The sequence below is a fragment of the Mustela nivalis genome, assembly GCF_964662115.1.
Source record: "Mustela nivalis genome assembly, chromosome: X".
Lineage (NCBI taxonomy): Eukaryota > Metazoa > Chordata > Mammalia > Carnivora > Mustelidae > Mustela > Mustela nivalis.
This window is the reverse complement of record NC_139040.1, coordinates 66,254,230-66,271,696: the sequence shown is the minus strand read 5'-3', so window position 1 is coordinate 66,271,696 and position 17,467 is coordinate 66,254,230. Positions and strand designations below refer to the sequence as shown.

The window sequence follows — 17,467 nt, the reverse complement described above, 5'->3', positions numbered from 1 at the left end:
TTAAAGGCACCTTTCCCTGACAACTTACTTCCTGTTGCACCTTTTTTGTTGCTCTTTAGCATCACTCTTTAAACATATCATTAGTTGCAAGAGTAGCCCTTCTGCTTAGAATTAAGTGGAAATAAGAGTTAAATAAGTTTGGGACACCTGGGTGGCTCAGTCAGTTGAACCTCTGGCTCTTGGTTTTGGCTCAAGTTGAGATGTCAGTGTTATGAGATCAAGCCCCAGTTCAGGCTCTGCACTCAGGTTGGAGTCTGCTTGGGATTCTCTATTCCTCTCTCTGACGCCTCCCCCTACTCCTGTGTTCTCTCTCTCTCTCTCCCTCCCTCTTTCTCAAATAAATAAATAAATAAATAAAATCTTTTAAAAAAATTTAAGTGAGTTTCTCATGATGATTTTTTTATTTTGAGATTATTATACATTGATTGGCATGCAATTGTGAGACATAATACAGAGAGACTATGTGCCATTTACTCAGTTTCACCCAATGGTAATATCTTGCAAAACTTGATAATATATTACAACCAGAAAATGATGCTGACATAGTCAAAATACAAAACATTTACATCCCTTGAAGAATGGCTCCTGCTGTCCTTTCTTATCCATAGCCACCTTCTTGTCCTAACCCCTCCACACACATCATGAACCCTGACAACCACTAATCTGTTTTCCGTTTCTATAGTTTTGTCATTTCAATAATGTTACATAAATGGAATCATACAATATGTAACTTTTGGAGGTTGGGTCTTTTGCTCAGCATAATTCAGTAGAAATTCATCCTACTTGTCATATGTACCAATAGTTCATTCTTATTATTGCTTAATAGCATTCCATGTATGAATGTATCCGTTTGTTTAGCTATTCACCTGCAGAAATACATCTGAATTTTTTATATTTTTTGGCTATTAAAAATAAGGACCTTATGAACATTGATTTACAGGGTTTTATGTAACCGCGAGTTTTCATTTCTCTGGGATAAATGCCCAAGAATGAATTTGTTAGGTCGTATGGTAGTGCATGTTTAATTTATGAGCTGCCAAAGTTTTTCCAGAGTGACTTATTATTTTACATTCCAACTGCAATATATATGTGATCCAATTTCCCTGGCCCTTCACAAGCATCTGCTATAGTCATTAGTTTTCATTTTAAGCATGTTGGTAGGTGTATAGTGATATTTAATTCTAACTGTATTTCGCAATTGGCTAATAATGTTGAACATTTTATTTTATTTTATTTCATTTATTTGACAGAGAGAGAAAGGTCACAAATAGGGAGAGAGGCAGGTAGAGAAAGAGGGGGAAGAAGGCTCCCGTCGAGCAGAGATCCTGATGTGGGGCTCGATCCCAGGACCCTAAGATCATGACCTGAGCCAAAGGCAGAGGCTTAACCCACTGAGCCACCCACATGCCCCAATGTTGAACATCTTTTACGTAGACTTTTATTTGCCATCTGTATAGGCACCACAGTGAAATGTCTTTTTACATTTTTGCTCACTATCTAATTAAATATTTGGGAGGTTTTTTTTTTATTTCTACTATTGAGTTGTGAGAGTTCTTTATATATTCTAGATACTAGTTCTTTGTGAAATATGTGGTTTGCAAATATTGTCTCCTGATTTGTAGTTTGTCTTCTTTATAGGGCCTTTTGCTGAGCAAACGTTTTAAAATTTGATGCAGTGTAACTTATCAGTATTTCCTTTTATGGATCATACTTTTGGTGTCAAATACATGAACTCTTTGCCTCATCCTAAAGTCCAAAGATTTTCTCCTATGTTTTTCTAAAAGTCATATAGTTTTGCATTTTACAATTAATTTTGTGATCCATTTTGAGTTAATTTTTATAAAATATGTGATACTCAGGCAAGGGTTCATTTTGCTTATTTATGTCCAATTGTTCCACCATCATGTGTTTAAAAGATTATCCTTGGGGTGCCTGGGTGTCACAGTTGGATGACTCTTGGTTTCAGCTCAGGTCATGACCTCAGGGTCGTGAGATCAAGCCCCACATTGAGCTCCACACTCCATGTGGAGTATGCTTAAGATTATCTCTCCCTCTCCCTCTGCCCCTACCACTTGTGCTCTCTCTCTTTCTCAAATAAACAAATAAATCTTTAAAAAAATTTTTTAAAGATTATCTTCACTTCATTGAATTGTTTTTGCAACTTCAATAAGAACCAGTTGTACACATTTGTGTGTGTCTATTTCTGGGTTCTCTATTCTCTTTCACTCATCTATGTGGCTATCGCTCTGCCAATACCATGTTGTCCTGATTACTCTAGGTAGATAGTAGGCATTAATTAGGTAGAATATTTATTTGTAATCTATTTTTTCTCAAGATTGTTTTAGATATTCTAGTCCTCTGTGAAACATGTGGTTTGCTTCTGTCCTCCCATATAAATTTTAGAATAATCTTTCTAGATGTGCTGCATATGTTGATAGGAATGTTATTAAACCCATAGATCAATTAGAGAAAATTGACATGTTTACTACATTGAATTTTCCAATTCCTGGGCTGCTAAACCCATATCAAAATAATGGACTTCTTATCCATAGTCACCTTCTTGTCCTACCCCTTCCACACACATCATGAACCCTGACAACCACTAATCTGTTTTCCATTTCTATAATTTTGTCATTTCAATAATGTTATATAAATGGAATCATATAGTATGTAACTTTTGGGGGTTGGGTCTTTTGCTCAGCATAATAATGTGTGCTCAGTGGTAATTCTTTCCAATTATTTAGGTATTCTTTGCTTTTTTTCATTAACACTTTGTAATATTCAGCATATAGAGCCTTTTCTTTGGGGGTGCATATAAATGCTATATTTGTTTTAAATTTAGTTTCTGCATATTTATTGTTAGTATGTGGAAGTTCAGTTGGTATTTGTATGTTGATTCTGTAGTTTGATGCATTGGTGATCTCATTAATTCTATGAGGTTTATTTTCTTTTTTTGTAGATTCCTCAGGATTTCCACATAGATAATCATGTCCTCTGGAAAAATGGACAGTTTTATTTCTTTCTTTCCAATTAGAAAGCCTTTTATTTCTTTTTGTGGCCCTACTACAGTGGCTTGAACATCCAATAATATATCAAATATAAGAGAGTAATAAGAGCAAACATCATTTTCTTTCTCCTATTCTTAGGGGAAAATATTCAATCTTTCACCATTAAGTACAATGTCATAAATTGGTGTTTTTGTCAAAGACTTTTATCAAGTTGAGAAATTTCCCCTCTAGTCCTCATTTTCTAAAAGCTTTTATTGGAAATTGGTGATCGACTTTATTCTGAAGGCATTGAAAAAGTATAGAGGAGTTTTTTGTTTTGTTTTGTTTTTACCAACAGATTTCACTGCTTGGAGTGAATAATCTGGCATTTCTGGCTAGATGGACTGATTATATCCAATAATGGCTCAATATCCAAAATATATAAAGAATGTATACAACTCAAAATTTAAAAAAAACACACACACACACCCAAATAATCCAATTAAAAATGGGAAGAAGACATGAGCAGCCATTTCTGCAACATACAGATGGTCAACAGACACATGAAAATATGTTCAATGTCACTCACCCTCAGGGACATGCAAATTAAAACCACAATGCAATATGACCTCACACCTCATAATAGCTAAAATAAAAAATACAAGAAACAACTTTTGGAAGGATGTAGAGAAAAAGGAACCCTCAGGCACTGTTGGTGGGAATGCAAACTGGTGCAGTCACTGTTGAAAACAGTATGGAGGTTTCTCAAAAAATTAAAAATACAATTACCATATGATCTCATAATTCCACTACTGCGTATTTTACTCCCCCCCCCCACAAAAAAGCCCCAGTAATTTGAAAGGATATATGTACCCTTATGTTTATTGCAGCATTACTTATAATAGCCAATTTATGAAAGCAATCAAGTGTCCACTGATAAACGAATGGGAAAAGAAGTGGTAAACAGAGGAGGGACTATTACTTGGCCATGAAAAAGAATGAAATATTGTCATTTGCAGCAACATGGATGGATCTAGAGGGTATAATGAAATAAGTCAGTCAGAGAAATACAAATGCCATATGATTCCAGTCATATGTGGAATTTAAGAAACAAAACAAAGGGACAAAGAAAAAAGAGACAAACAAAAAAACAGACTCTTAAATATAGAGAACAAACTAGTCACTGTCAGAGGAGAAGTGGGGTGGTGGTGGATGAAATAGGTAAAGGGTATTAACAGTATAGTTATTGTGATGATCACTGAATAATGTATGGAAGTGTTAAATCACTATATTTTACACTTGAAACTAATATAACACTATATATTAAATACCTGGAAATTCTTATTTAAATTCAATTATCCGGGTGCCTGGGTGGCTCAGTGTGATGAGCCGCTGCCTTCGGCTTAGGTCATGATCTCAGGGTCCTGGATGGAGTCCCACATCGGGCTCTCTGCTCAGCAGGGAGCCTGCTTCTCCCACCACCATCCCCTCCTGCTTCTCTGCCTACTTGTGATCTCTCTCTGTCAAATAAATAAATACAACCTTTAAAAAAAATAAGTTCAATTATCCAACATATGGTGCATCATTAGTTTCAGGTGTCGTGTTCAATAATTCAACAGTTATATATAACACTCCATAGTGGAATTTTAAAAATAAGTAAATAAATATATACATATATATTTAAAAGAAGGACTGGTTGGAAGTAGACAAGGTAGAAAGCTGCTAAATTTTCTTGTGGTCATCCTCTCCTTTCTAGTCCTACTCTTTTTTTAAATAATTTTTCATTTTTTAATTAACATATAATGTACTGTTATCCCCAGGGGTACAGGTCTGTGAATCACCAGGTTTACACACTTCACAGCACCCACCAAAGCACATACCCTCCCCAATGTCCATAACCCCACCACCCTCTCCCTACGCCCCTCCCCCCCGGCAACCCTCAGTTTGTTTTGTGAGATTAAGAGTCTGTTATGGTTTGTCTCCCTCCTGATCCCACCGTGTTTCATTTATTCTTTTCCTACCCCTCAAACGCCCCACATTGCCTCTCAACTTCCTCATATCAGGGGGATCATACGATTTCTCTGATTGTCTAGTCCTACTCTTAATATCTTCATCCAGATCATAGATTAATGAGAAGGGCTCAGGAATTTAAAACCTGACAGAGGGGAGAAGATAATAAACACCACTAGAAAGGCAAGTAGCCATTTCTGAGCCTGCCTACAAGATAGAGTACAAGCGGGGCACCTGGGCGGCTCAGTGGGTAAAAGCCTCTGCCTTTGGCTCAGGTCATGATCCCAGCTCTCTGCTCAGCGGGGAGCCTGCTTCCTCCTCTCTGTACCTGCTTCTCTGCCTACTTGTGATCTCTGTCTGTCAAATGAATAAATAAAATCTTAAAAAAAAAAAAAGACAGAGTACAAGCTCCTTTGTCCATGGAAAGGCATTCATGACTGGATCTTAGAAGCTTATCTCCTAATTCAGTAGCAGCAATTTGAGATAAGAGATTAGACACTTGGTGGAGATAGCCATGAGCATACTAGAACCCCAAGTTACTCACAGCTCAGCTGGTAAGACAGTCTACAAAAATTAACTATAATGTTATGCAAAAAAAGAAATAAATGCTTCCTTTTTTAGTTGGGGAAACCTCCCCTCCCTCATGCCATTTTGCACTCTGGCATACTACCCAACCCAGCCAGTGTCCCACATTCCAGAACCTTTCAGACATTTCTTCAGCCCCCAACTCATCTATTAAATTATAATCACTCTTTCTGCACCATTTCCTCCAGCCAAATCAGAGAATTTGAACAGAGCTAAGATTTTGATGACTAATCCTGAGTTAATAAGTTTGTCTATCACTCTCAGATAAAATATTTTCATTTTGTAACTTTTTTTTAAATTAAGCTCTAACTCAACATGGGGCTTGAACTCATGACCCTGAGATCAAGAGTTGCATACTCTACAGAGGGAGCCAGGCATGCGCACCTAAAATATTTGCATTTTAGCAAAACCTGATTGAGGTGGAATTTCAAATATAAGTGCTGTATATGTGGCTGCCTATTCTTCCCATATATAGATCTGACCCTGTGATATGGGATGTTATGCCCCAACCACCTGGCTCTGAAATCATGATGAAGTCAGATAACTCTCCATTGACTTGCTATAATCAGTAGAGGGACTGATTGGCTCACAGAAAGGACCAAAGCTAGACTGTTAACTTGATGTTTGACTTAAGAGCACAGATATTTTCATCTGTGGGCCTCTTTGTGGTGCTCCCTGCCCATTGAGGCACACAGGCAGCAATTTTCTGGACGTATCTTTCTCAGAGTTTCAGGAAAGATTTTTCTGACATTATCTTTATACGATAATGGAATGGAAGTCTTTTTTCTCTACAAAATGGATTTCAGGCAGGCACCAGGGCTTTCTGGGCTCTTTTGTCCCATTCCCATACATACTCCCATTGCAGACATGCTCAGCCTTTACCACAACTCTGGTCTTCAACTATTCAACATACAATGTCTCCCATCCAAGTACTAACCAGGCCCGACCCTGCTTAGCTTCCGAGATCAGACGAGATCGGGCACGTTCAGGGTGGTATGGCCGTAGACGCCAACATACAATGTCAAAACTGGAAGGTATTTTAATGATTGCTGAATAAACTTTTTCTTTTCACAGATAGGGAAACTGAAGCCAGGACAGGAGTAATGGCCTTCCCACGGTCATGTAGCAAATTCTAGCAAAGCCAGAATGGTGGTTTTCCTATTTCCCATTACACTATCTTCTTTGCTGCTTGTGTTTCTGTGTGGTACTGAAAAAGTTCATGTTTCTTTTGCCTATAACCCCTGCCTTCATTCTAGTTTTCAGGACCCTAGGCTCCAAAGCATTTATTAACTAGCCCCAGATCAGATGCCCTCTTCCACGCAAATACTCTTCTTCCTTACCCTCTACTTACCCTTATATATACCACTCACTGGGCTCATGCCAAAGACCAGTTTCTGTCACCTATCTGAGCTGGACAAAGTTTTATGGTAACGACCCTAGGAGTTTTAGAGCCTGTCCAACAAGGACCAACACTATGAATAAGGAGTTCTGAGTTTCCAGCTTATGCTCTTTCTGCCTTTTTCATTTATCACCCACTTTTGACATATATGTGCTTTTTACTTCAGCCAAACCCTGCATATTCCTATTTCTATGCTTTTATATGAAATGTGCTCATTTCAATATAAAGTCCAATTCAAGTCTTCTCTTTGTAGCATTCTCTGATGATTACATCACGAGAAATTTTTAAAATTATTTCTAATTGGGTGGCTCAGTCAGTTGAGCAGTCAACTTTTTTTTTTTTTCAGTGTAACAGTATTCATTGTTTTTGCACCACACCCAGTGCTCCATGCAATACGTGCCCTCCCCAATACCTCAGGTTGTTTTTCAGTGTCCATAGTCTCTCCTGGTTCTCCTCCCCTTCCAATTTCCCTCAACTCCCTTCTCCTCTCCATCTCCCCATATCCTCCATGTTATTTCTTATGCTCCACAAATAAGTGAAACTATATGATAATTGGCTCTCTCTGCTTGACTTATTTCACTCAGCATAATCTCCTCCAGTCCCATCCATGTTGCTACAAAAGTTGGGTATTCGTCCTTTCTGATGGAGGCATAATACTCCATAGTGTATATGGACCACATCTTCCTTATCCATTTGTCTGTTGTCTGTTGAAGGGCATCTTGGTTCTTTACACAGTTTGGCGACCATGGCCATTGCTGCTATAAACATTGGGGTACAGATGGCCCTTCTTTTCACTACATCTGTATCTATGGGGTAAATACCCAGTAGTGCAATGGCAGAGTCATAGGGAAGCTCTATTTTTAATTTCTTGAGGAATCTCCACACTGCTCTCCAAAGTGGCTGAACAGCCAACTCTTGATTGCAGTTCAGGTCATGATCTCAGGGTTCTGGTATCAAGACTTGCTTAGGCTCTACACTCAGCAAGGAGGCTGCTTCAGAATTCTTTCTCCCTCTGCCCCTCCCCCCTCAAATAAATAAATCTTGAAAAAAATTAAACAGCATTATTTTTAGGATGCTTACAGTGCTGTATCTTTGAAAGCAGGAACCATGGTTTATTCATATTTGAATGTATCTTTGACTCCAGTCCCAGTGGCTGGCACAAAGCAGGAACTCTTTAATAAAGAAATGGTTCCCAATCTTGGGCTCCTATGACCACTGTCTGCAATCATTCTGTGTGGTCATGTCCATACTGACACCACTGCTGCTGAGGGGCATAGCAGGCCTAGCCTGAAGGCTCCTGGTGCTGTGTGCCTAGATCCATTCCAAGCCACCGTGAGAGCAGCTCAGGACCATGGATGTTGCCATTGGGCTCACTTCCTGTTTCCTGTGTTTCCTTCTGCCGTTGGGCTGCGTTCTGTTACATCTGGAGAGCTACAAGAAGTGAGAGTGAAGAGAGCTGATCTGTCCTTTCACCCTGTGACCTCACCACCGCTGGCCTGTCCTGATCATGTCTGCTGCATTCTTGGCTGGCCTTCCCTAGATCATGTCCTTCAACTACAGTGACCTATTCTGTAATCATGGCCTCTTGATTTCTCCATGGTGACATCCTGGGACTATATATTTTGTTTATAAGTCCCTGCTTGTTAGGATCCTCCTTGTAACAATAAAGGCTTTTCAAACCTTGAAAAAAATAAAATGGACTCTATTCAGCCTCTTTGCCTTCTTATTTCTTACCAGTAATGAAAATTGTATGAGTTTCTATAAAAATAGCATCAGTCAAACTGACAGACTCGCTACAGTAGTGGTAAAGCTACAATGTATTTTATTGAAAAATAAGATACATTTGCCATTTAATGGCTCCTCTTCTTGCATCCACTTATTTGGGAAAATATCAAAATTTAAGATCCAAATACTACCCTTCATAAATGAACACATATACATCCATTTATGGAAATTTAGCTGTTACCAGGCTAGAGAATGATAGCAATATTCTGCCTTACATCTAGCTTTCCTCTTCATTTTATCATGCATATCCCAGAGAACCTAAACTGGGAGGAGTGGTAGGTAGGAGAAAAACAGCTAAGAAAGAGAAGCAAGAAAACACAACAGAGGTTTGAGGGGAATGGGGAAAATATGACTTCAGAACCACTAGACCATGATGCTGGGTTGTTTGACAGTTTTGGAAAAGAAACCCTTGGGATCATCTTGAGGAAAGGAAGAGATGAACTCAAATGAAATCTCGGAAGGTCATACTTTTGACTTTAGAAATAAATGAATAATTTGGAAAAGAGAAAAGAAGACCTAAAGAGCAACACAAGTGGGGTGTTCCCTAAAGTACTGAGCAATAGTGACAATTTCAGGAGACCCAGTTCTACCCTTTCCAAGCTAAAAGAAGATGTAATCAGATGGAAAAGTATCAGGAGATATGAAGGGATGGATCCTCTCAGGGGGTTTTTGCTTCCATAAGAAATAACCAATAAGAGCATAAAACCATAAACTTAGAAAGTTTAGTAACATAGGAAGAGAAAGAAAAATGCTCAAATTCTTAGCTCACCATTTCTGACTTCTCAGGTATGGATAATAAATGCTCTGCTCTTAGAGGCCAGGGCCTGTGTGTATGTTGGTGGACTTGGTATGAGAAAGGAGCCTCCTTCTGTGTTTTTCTCCATTGCCTCCATTGCTGCTCTTCACACTGTTAGTGTTGCCACCTCCCACTGACCCAAATGTGAAGGAGAGAAGTAAAATGAAATACAGTTGGTCTCCAGAAAGATGCCCTGGAGCAGCATGATTCTGGGCTGGAGTTCTTATAGACAAAGTTGTCCAAGTATCTGAGTTGGAATTCTAGAGCTGAAGGTAGGGGCATCCTGGGTAGGAATAGTAAGGAGAAGAAAATCTAAGAGAAAGCCAAGTTTATCCTATTGCATTAAAGAAGAAAAATACCTGACAGGTCCATATTGCATATTCTTGCCTACTCTCCACCTCTGAATTCCTTCGCTGAGGGGGTTTAGAGGAAGTTGCTGGTCTGAACAAACACTAAACACCTTCCTCTCTAGAAAGTTATGGCTGCATTTACAAATGGAATATTTTCCATCACTAATTCTCTGATCAGGTTATGTCATCTTGGAATTTTTTTTTTAGATTTTATTTATATGACAGAGAGATAAGTAGTGAGAGAGGGAACACAACCAAGGGGAGATGGAGAGGGAGAAGCAGGTTTCTCGCCGGCAGAGAGCCCAACGTGGAGCTCGATCCCAGAACCCTGGGATCATGACCTGAGCAGAAGGCGGTCCCTTAATGACTGAACCACCCAGCCTCCTCCATTTTGGAAGTTTTCGAGACAAATCCAAAGTGGAAATCTCTAATCAAAAACTGTAGATTCAGGGCACCTGGGTAGCTCAATCAGAAGTCAACACTTCTCTGACTCTTGGCTTTGTCTAGGGTCATGATGTCAGAGTCATGGGTTTGGACCCTGTATCAGACTCTGAACTCAGTGGGGAGTTTGCCTAAGATTCTTTCTCTCTCTCTCCCCTCTCTTTCTCTCTCTCTCCCCTCTCTTTCTCTCTGCCTCTCCCCCAACTCATACACTATCTCACACAAATAAATAAATCTTTAAGAAAATGCAGACTCATCTAACTCATTTTCTCACGTTTTACTTCTTGAATATACATCTGAACAGAGATTCATTCCTGAGTGTGCTAGTGAGCACCTCTGAATTCTGGGATGCCAGACTTGAAACTCTCTTCATCTTGTCTCTGTCCATCTGGTCTATCTCCGTCTCTGTTTCTGTCTCTCTGTCTCTGTCTCTGTCTGTCTGTCTGTCTGTCTCTCTCTCTCTCTCACACACACACACACACACAGATACACATACTTCTGAGTTACAGTGGCACAAACGTACAGCACTTGCTCTGAGACTAAAACTTTAGAGCTCCTTCCTCAACACTTCCCCCTCCTTGCTCTACATGTCCCCTCCTACTCTTTATTTTCTGTGCTTACTCCTATCACTCTATGCTACTAACTTCCCACACCTGCACCTACACTCACTTACTCCTTATCTTCACTCACTCCTCTTTTCTGCCTTATCTCTTCTCATCCCTTACTTTCCCCCATTTCAAAGTCCCAAATCTCTGGCCCTATGTGGGAGCTGACTTGAATAGCAATTTTTCTCTTCATCAGAAAAAGATCAATCTGAGAAGAAAGACAAACATATTCCAAACTCATTCTCCTTTTCTTCTATTTTCTCTCCTCCCTATTTCTTCCCCAGGTTTCATTTAGAAGTGGCATTTTTGCAGGACACCTGGGTGGCTCAGTTGGCTAAGCATCTGCCTTTGGCTCAGGTTGTAATTCCAGGGGCCTGGGACTGAGCCCCTTGCTGCTCAGTGGGGACTCTGCTTCTCCCTCACCCTCTGCCCTTCCCCCTGCTCATGCTCTCTCTCTCTCTCTCTCTAATAAATAAATAAAATCTTTTTTAAAAAGTGCATTATTTGCTAAAACCAGGGTTGTGGCATCAAACAATAAGGAACAATCAAGTAGTTTGGTGAAAAATATGACCTACCCACTCAAGCTAAATGAAGAAATAGCTGAAGAAACAGAAATCAAGGATAGTTGAACACTCAGACATGCATCTTGACTTTTTTGGTTAATGAGTAATGGGTAAAGTCTTTAATGAATAAATTAGGAGGTAAGTCTGGAGAGAAGTGTGAATGAGGTGAATTGGGATTCAATAGGAAATGTAATTTTAGTATGTGTCTGTGAACAATATACTGAAACTCTTGGAGCTTATTTTGTCTTTTTTAAAGTGAAGTGCACCATTTTTGTACTTTGTGGGGGTAGGCATAAGGGATAAGCAAAGACAAAGAGGTTTCAAAAAGGAAATATCTTCCTTTCCCCATCTAGAATCTCTGGCCTTCATGCTCGGTTCTCAGCCTTAATATTGAGGTATCTGGGCCTCCATAGGTGGCTTTCAACTCACTATCATACTTATTGTAGTTTCAGAACCAATTGTTCTTCCAAGGGCATGTCCCTTAAGTCCCTTGGCAATCAAGCCATAGGAAGAGTTATGTAGGGCAGAGTCACCCTCTTGGGTTGTGACTGGAAATCCTTCCTCCTTCCTCAGAGTGGGCACTTGGGGCCTTGACAAGCAAATGAGTTTTGCTGGAGCCAGTGTGACATACATACAGGTAAGAAAATGAGGAGACTGGAAAAAATAGGTCTTACACTGAAAGACATAAATGGGGTATCCTGTACCTGAAGATAGATCTGTTCTCCCACCCATGGAAAGCCAATGGAAATATAAGGTATCTAATCAACAGAACAGAGGTCAAGATTAACTGTTGCTGTCATAGAAAACAAAGATCAAGGAATCAGGAGACATTTGCAGTTCTACAACTTGCTGTATAACTTTGGACAAATCATGTTCATATTATGGAATTCAGTTTCGTAGAGAAGAATTGGGGGAATTGGACACATAATCTCTAAGAGTTTTCAGACATGAAATAGCTAAGTGGAAAAATGGTCCACATTCCATTCATTAATACCAGGAAATGGGTTAGGTTTTAGATACCAAGTAAATAAATTAGGATGGGAGTAGACAAATTGTCTGAGAGAGATGCATGTCTCAGGAAAGGAGAGATGCAAGCATTCAGCTTCACCTGCTTTCTAATTTTTCTGAAGGCTCACTTCTCCTTTCCTACCCAGTGCCACCAGCACTCTGCTTTTGGTCTGGTCTTAGGTGTGGACACTTGTCTATCCTTTGGAGATGTAAGGCCTAGGCTGATACTTCTCAAAATGGTATCCAGATAATTGGGATCCTCAGTGAACTTGGTGCTATAATCAGGCCAGAGTCAAGGTCCAAGGGAGGAAATCTTCATCAGGTTGGCTAAGCCTGGCTATGGTGAGTCTACCACTCACTGCCTTTGGGGATTCAAGTACAGCCCCTCTCTTTTCTCTTGGCAATGCTTCTTCTACCAGTGTCTGGCAGCTTGCTATGGTACCAACCCAGAAAAACCTGAGAAAAATTACTCTTGGGGCTATTAATCACTTCCTAGAAAATGATTGACAAAACTCATAGAGTGTCAAGAAAGCAATGCTATGTACAACTTAATTTAAGATTCTATTCCCATAACCACATTCACTATACTTTCAACACTCATGTATATACACATTAGACACATGTTCACATACAACAGATAAAGACACATATGGGGGGAGGAGTGTGTGTGTTTGTGTTTATGTGTTTCCCAGATAGCCCTCTCTGACTAAGAAAGCATATATACGTTTGCCTTACCTCATTCTTACTCTCTCAGGGGATTTTCTCCTCTAACTTCACATCATTGGATGGATTTTCTTGGGAAGGAGACCCATGGAAATCTGGGGATATTGCCCCTCCGTTAGAGGGTATGGACTTGAATGCCTCACCATTTTGATGTTTTGGCTTCATGTGAAGTACAGACACAAAGGTTAGAGAGAAGGAAAAGGAATAAAGTAGAGGAATTTCAGGATGGGGGACAAGTGGGTAGAAGAGGAACTAAAGGATGTTTATAAAAACTTCTCCATGAGGCATCTGTTCTCTGTTTTTTGAGGAGGGTAGTGGTGAGAAAAGCCTTAGGAGTTACACTTATCATTATTGGCCTCATATTCTCCAATAAAAGGATCAGTGAGAAACTTGAGCACCAGAGCTGTACAACAAGGTAAAGACAGCACTTTATGCTACCCTACTCTCCTCTTGACTTGCTCTTTAGGCCCTTGGAGAAAAGTCAGTTTCTTGGTTGAAGGATTGCCTTGTTTGAGGCTGAATAGACCTTCGTTCTATCTTAAGACAGGCAAATCTTAGAGAATGGTGATTTTTCCTAAAAAGTTCCTAGCTAAGCCCCAGCCACTGTCATTTCTTTCCTCAATTATCACTTCTTCACTTTCACCTTCTATATCCAATCCCTCTCCCCTGCCTGAAGCAGCAGGGGATCAAGGAGGTATTGATTGTTCTCTTGCAAGAGTAGCCCTCTTCTCTGACTGATGGCAAATTTGCAAGGAAAAAAATATTTTTATCCAATGAAAACTAAGTCCTTTAAGTCTGATCCAATCCAAAATTAAGTTGGGCTGTTCCCAAGACCAGGGGAAGGAGGGAATGCTGGCATGGGTAACAAAAAATAAACTATCAATACTCCACCTTTCTCACCCCAAGTTTAAATATAGAATGTCTCAGTTAAAGGGCAATTCTAATCTAAATATTTTTATAGTCAAGGACACTGAGGCTCAAAGACACACCCTCACTTGCTGGGGAGGATATTTAGGCATGTAAATAGGCAAGAGGTACTTGGTAATAGGCTGTGGAAAGGCAAGGTTAGAGCTGGGGCTAAAATTCAGGTTTCCAGTTTTCTTATCCTTACCTTATGGTCCTCATTGCCACTGCTGGACTCCTCTTTCTTTAAGTGAAAAATATGCAGAGCTGGAAAGGAGTTAGGCTGTGTGCATGCCATTTGGTCAAGAAAGAGACAAGAGAGCAATCAAGTACCTTTCTAGGATGACTTTTTGGGTAAGTGGACAGGTCATTTGATGTTTATTGTTCAGGTTTACTGTTGTCCCATTTTTATTTTTTTTAAGATTTTATTTATTTATTTGACAGAGAGAAATTACAAGTACACTGAGAGGCAGGCAGAGAGAGAGAGAAGGAAGCAGGCTCCCTGCTCAGCAGAGAGCCCAATGCGGGACTCGATCCCAGGACCCTGAGATCATGACCTGAGCCGAAGGCAGCGGCTTAACCCACTGAGCCACTCAGGCACCCTGTCCCATTTTTATAAATAAAAGTGTCATCATATGAAGAATACATTCTCTAGTTGTTCATAGTCTCTACAACTCCCTATTGTCTTCTCTCTGGTAACTTAATTCATTTATGTTACCTCTCTGGTCCCCAGAAAGTATTCAACTGGTTGACTGGTTTTATTTGAAGGCAGGGACTAAGTCAGATTCAGTATCTCTTTATCTCCAAATAGGAAATGGTAGGGAGAAGACATTAGAGTTCCCATCCATATACTTCAAAGTATATCTTTTTGTGACTACCTGTCACAACTTTTAAAGATTATCTTTAACCTTCATTAAAAATTTATTTCAGGGGTGCCTGGGTGGCTCAGTGGGTTAAGCCTCTGCCTTCGGCTCAGGTCATGATCCCAGGGTCCTGGGATAGAGTCCTGCATCGGGCTCTCTGCTCAGCAGGGAGCCTGCTTCCCTTCCTCTCTCTCTGCCTGCCTCTTTGCCTACTTGTGATCTCTGTCTGTCAAATAAATAAATAAATAAAATATTTTTTTAATTTATTTCACCTTGCCTGGACCACAGCTGATACACATCCCCTCAGCCATATCTCACCAAAATGACTAGGAGGAGGAATGCCCAACAGAGGAAAAATTCAGAGACTCAGCCCTTTCCTTCAGAGCTATTGGATATGGACATAAACAGTATGTCAGAAAGGGAAGTCAGGCTAACAATTATCCATGCAATGGCTAGGCTGGAGAAAACCATTAATGACAACATGGAATTGATCAGGGCAGAAGTGAAAGCTATGAGGGATGATGTTAACAATGCTATCAGTGAGTTCCAATCTAATCTAAATTTTCTAACAGCTAGGGTAACTGAGGCAAAAGATAGAATTGGTGATCTAGAGGACAAACTGATAGAGAAAAAGGATCCGGAGGCCTGGAACAAAGAGCTTAGAAGCCATGAAAACAGATTTAGGGAAATAAATGACGCCATGAAAGAGTTCCAACATCAGAATTATTGGAATCTCTGAGGGGGAGGAGAAAGAAAGAAGACAAGAAGATATAGCTGAACAAATTCTCCATAAAAATGTTCCCAATCTGGCGAATGGAACCAGTGTTTGTGTCCTAGAGGCAGAAAGGTTTGCCCCCAAGATCATAGAATCTAGAAAGAGCTCAAGACTCCTGACTGTGAAAATGACGAAACATAATTTTAGACAGGAGCTCTTGAAAGCAGCTAAGGGGAAGAGATTCCTTATGTACACAGGAAGGCCCATCAGAATAATGTCAGACCTGTCCACAGAAACCTGGCAAACCAGAAAGGGCTGGCAAGATGTATTCAGGGCACTAAATGAGAAGAACATGCAGCCAAGAATACTTTATCCAGCAAGACTCACATTCAAAATGGATGGAGAGATAAAGAGCTTCCAAGAAGGCAAGGTTCCAAAGAGTATGTGATCACCAAGAAATATTAAGGGGGTTTCTATAAAAGAAGAAAAAACCCAAGAATACCACTGAACAGAAATTTATGGAGTCAATCTATAGAACTAAGGATTTCACAGGTAACACAGTGTCAATAAAAACATATCTCTCAATAATCACTCTCAACATGAATGGCCTAAATGTGCCCATAAAATGGCATAGGGTTGCAGATTGGATAAAATGACAGAACCCATCAATATGTTGTCTACAAGAGACCCATTTTGAACCTAAGGATACATCCAGACTGAAGGTGAAAGGATAGAGAAGCATCTTTCATGCCAACGGGCCACAAAAGAAGGCTGGGGTAGTGATTCTCATATAAAATAAATTATATTTTAAACTAAAGATTGTAGTCAGAGGTACAGAAGGACACTACATCATTATTAAAGGATCTATCCACCAAGAAGATCTAACAATTATAAATATTTATGCTCCCAATATGGGAGCAGTCAACTACATAAAACAACTGTTAATCAAGATAATGTGTCATATTGATATGAATACATTAATAGTAGGGGTTCTTAACATGTCACTCTCAGCATTAGACAGATCATCGAAGCAGAAAATCAATAAAGAAATAAGAGCATTGAATGACACATTGGACCAGATGGACCTCATAAATATATACAGAACATTCCACCCTAAAACAACAGAATACTCATTCTTCTCAAATGCACATGGGACTTTCTCCAGAATATACCACATACTGGGTCACAAATCAGGACTCAACCAATACCAAAAGACTAAGATTATTCCCTGCATGTTCTCAGATCACAATGCTTTGAAACTGCAGCTCAACCACAAGGAGAAGTTTGGAAGAAATTCAAACACCTGGAAGTTAAAGACCACCTTGCTTAAGAATGCTTGGATCACTACGGTCGCCAAACTGTGGAAAAAACCAAGATGCCCTTCAATGGACGAATGGATAAGGAAGATGTGGTCCATATACGTTATGGAGTATTATGCCTCCATCAGAAAGGACGAATATCCAACTTTTGTAGCAACATGGACGGGACTGGAAGAGATTATTCTGAGTGAAATTAGTCAAGCAGAGAGAGTCAATTATCATATGGTTTCACTTATTTGTGGAGCATAACAAATAGCATGGAGGATATGGGGAGTTAGAGAGGAGAAGGGAGTTGAGGGAAATTGGAAGGAGAGGTGAATCACGAGAGACTATGGACTCTGAAAAACAATCTGAGGGTTTTGAAGGGGTGGGGGGTGGGAGGTTGGGGTACCAGGTGGTGGGTATTATAGAGGGC

The 17,467-nt window shown here is 39.9% G+C and overlaps 1 pseudogene across 1 annotated transcript; it reads left to right on the top strand.

Annotated features, from left to right (window-relative positions):
* Nucleotides 1–8,221: 8,221 nt before the first annotated feature.
* On the top strand, nucleotides 8,222–8,425 carry LOC309855671 (cytochrome c oxidase subunit 8A, mitochondrial-like; annotated as a pseudogene). Its single transcript has one exon. The product of its transcript is annotated as a cytochrome c oxidase subunit 8A, mitochondrial-like (transcript).
* The last annotated feature ends 9,042 nt before the right edge of the window (nucleotides 8,426–17,467 follow it).